This window comes from Panthera tigris, chromosome B3 (assembly GCF_018350195.1).
Source record: "Panthera tigris isolate Pti1 chromosome B3, P.tigris_Pti1_mat1.1, whole genome shotgun sequence".
Taxonomy (NCBI): Eukaryota; Metazoa; Chordata; class Mammalia; order Carnivora; family Felidae; genus Panthera; species Panthera tigris.
In genome coordinates this window covers 99260588-99263917 of record NC_056665.1, presented here as the reverse complement: position 1 = coordinate 99263917, position 3330 = coordinate 99260588, and the positions used below count along the sequence as shown (strand labels likewise).

The 3330-nt window shown below is 44.4% G+C and overlaps 1 pseudogene; it reads right to left on the bottom strand.

The window, feature by feature from the left end:
- Positions 1-747: 747 nt before the first annotated feature.
- Positions 748-846, bottom strand: LOC122239832 (annotated as a pseudogene).
- Positions 847-3330: the final 2484 nt, after the last annotated feature.

Sequence of the window (3330 nt, the reverse complement as noted above, 5' to 3'; positions counted from 1 at the left end):
ACTTTTGTAGTGAAAATGAAGTAATTATATTGTCATTTTGACCCTCAGAACTGTTTTCAATGAATTGAGAGGATCTCTTTTTTTTTTTTTTTTTTTCTAATTTTCAGTTTCATTTTCTAGATACTCAGGGGTCAGGGGTGTAACACAAAGAAGATGACGAGGATGGTGATGGGGGCAGTTCTGTTCACAAAAGGATAGCAGGTTTAGGCATGCATGGAGGGAGAAAGGGAACACAAAGCAAGGCTCGCACAGCAATCTGGGCCGTGCAGGTAAAGATGGGTTTCCTCCTGCGCCCTTCCTATAAAAATTAAGCAGTTTCTAATGAGCTTGGGATTTCCGTTTCCTGACGGAATACAAGTCAACACAAGATGGAAGCAGTGATGCTTAGAGGCCTGGTTGGAGAGGAAGTGACAGATCCAACTGAGAACATTTTCACTTGATTCTATTTTGCCCATGGCAGTCAGGAATGAGCAACCTTTTGTTGCTGGAGGATCAATTCAGGAAGAATGAGTTCCTGAGAGGTTTACATGACATGCAGTAGACCACACAGGAAGCTAGTGGTGGAGTCAGACTTTGACTTCCAGCCCAGTGCATATTCTACCCATGCCAGTTCAAGAACTGCTGAACAGACAGACTCATGATGGCCGCAGTGACAAAGTTAACTCAGAGTTAGAGAAAAAAGCCGTCCGCTACCTACTCATGTGTCTGAGTCATCCGGCACCGCCGTATAGAGAGATGGTCCCTGGGAACAATATAGACTGCTTCACACATTTGTATGTCATCCTTGTGCAGGGGCCATACCAGTCTTCTCTCTGTTGTATCTATTTTCATCTAAGGGAAAGAAACAGAGAGAGAGAGAGAGCAAGTGGGGGAGAGGGGCAGAGGTAGAGAGAGAGAGAATCTTTAGTAGGCTCCATGCTCAGCACAGAGCCCGACGCGGGGCTCGATCCCATGACCCTGGGACCGTGACCCGAGCTGAAATCAAGAGCTGGATGCTCAGTGGACTGAGCCACCCAGGTGCCCCTTGTTGTATCTATTTTAGTACACGTGCTGCCAAAGTGAGCACCTCCCATGGCATGAGCTCTCCACCTTTTTAAAGAAAGGGGGATTCCAGGTTCAGTGTTCTCCATCTGCACTGAAAAGTGGTAAAGAGAAAAATCAATAAAATGACAAAGATAAAATACAGGAAGGGAGATACAGCAATAAAATGTGGTGAGAAAAGATTGTTAATCGGACAAGCTAAAAAAGATCCCAGAGTAAGACTGTGTCCAACCAAAGGAGATCAAAGCAGCAGCAGAATAGAGCTGGATTTCATAGCCAGAACAACCGACAGGGCCGAGCAACCTTGCTGCAAAGCAACAGACCCTTTGGCCTGACCGTTCTGGACCAGTGGGGCTAAACTAGTGGGGTGCTGGAGGAGCCAGGTGTGTACATCTCTCCAGCTCTGCATTCAGTCGTGGCAGAGTGATGGCTGGAAGTCAGCTCTGGTGGGAGTGCTGACACGGCAAAAATCAGCAAATGCTGTAAATCAAGGCTCCTCCCCCGAGAGACCTGGTTGTGAAACACTTACCGGCATTATCACTGACACAAAGCATCTAACCTCTCAGGGCAAAAGCCAAGGGAAAATCAAGCAGTCCTGGCACAAGTTCAAAAGTATGCAAACCCTTCTCCCCGCCACTTGACCTCACTACCCCTGCCCACGGCAGGGCTCTAGGACTCCCTCCAAACCCACCTTCCCAAATACTTTCCTGTGATGTCTAAGCCCCCCCACCCAGGGCACATTCTCAAGGAGAAGCAAACGAAAGAGTGAAAGTCTGATTCCTGCCATGCACAGGGCGTGCCACCTCTGAACATAAAGTGAAACTTGAACGTCCCTTTGAGCTTACAAGGAAAATGTAAAGGAAATTAAAAAGGCCCTGAATGGTACTTGACTTGTAGAAGGGCAAATCTAACTTCCTTTATAGTTTTTCTCCAAGATCTGCACCTTTGTCTTGAGTAGAATTGGAGATGGTCTTTTGTTACCTTTTTTTTTTTTTTATGTCTGCAGAAACAGCTCAGCTTTAAAAGAGAATTATTAAAATAATTTGGGGTAAATTGTAAAATCTTTCACTGTTTCCAAATCATCAACTCTTGCTTAATTACTGCCTCTCCTCTTCTCCTCCTCAGCTGACCTGTTACAGTCAACTAGGCTGGAGGGATGTGATTCCTTTTGATTGGGTTTCAGTGCGACAGAGGCAAGGGGGTGGGGAGAGAGAGACTAGGCAGTCACATCAAAATGACATCCTGTTTTACTGTCCACTTGACATGGTTGTCATTTTTTATGCTGGTATCTTTAAGTCTTGCACCTATGTATGATCTGTCGGCGCTGTTTGTAAAATCCCTATTAAGAACAACTAAAAGCTGAGGTGCCTGGGTGGCTCAGTCTCTTGGGCATCCGACTTCACTCAGGTCATGATCTCATGGATCATGAGTTCAAGCCCTGTGTCAGGTTCTGTGCTGACAGCTCAGAGCCTGGAGCCTGCTTCGGGTTCTGTGACTCCCTCTCTCTCTGCCCCTCCCCCACTCACGCTCTGTCTCTCTCTCTCCTTTCAAAAATAAACAAACATTAAAAGCATTTTTTTAAAATAAAATTTACAAAAAAGATGGGGCGCCTGGGTGGCGCAGTCGGTTAAGCGTCCGACTTCAGCCAGGTCACGATCTCGCGGTCCGTGAGTTCGAGCCCCGCGTCAGGCTCTGGGCTGATGGCTCGGAGCCTGGAGCCTGTTTCCGATTCTGTGTCTCCCTCTCTCTCTGCCCCTCCCCCGTTCATGCTCTGTCTCTCTCTGTCCCAAAAATAAATAAAAGACGTTGAAAAAAAAAAATAAATAAAATAAAATTTACAAAAAAGAACAACTAAAAGATGAATTTAGTGGCTATAATATGCAGAAAGGAATGAGAAAAAGAAGCTCCAGATCCTGAGAAACCCTCAAAAAAGATAAACTCTGTCTGTACGATGGTGAAAAATAATGTTTTGAAGTTTTCATTATAAGAGCATCATCTGTGCATATCAAATAAAATTTAGAATATATGAAAGCATAGAAAATAGTAGGAATCACCAGAGTTCCATCATTTAGGCATGATGACTGCTTCCATTTTGGCTGGATTCTCTCTAAGGTCTATTTCTGTGTGCATGTGTGTATTTATTCAGATATCAAGCAGAAGACACAAATGAGCAGTCTTTCAGCTAAAAAAAATCTGGCATGTTTTATTGGGCTCATGCAGCGTATTTACCATTTAAATTAGATTTTTAACAGGCAAAAATGAAGAGATTTTTAATTAAATCCAGATATG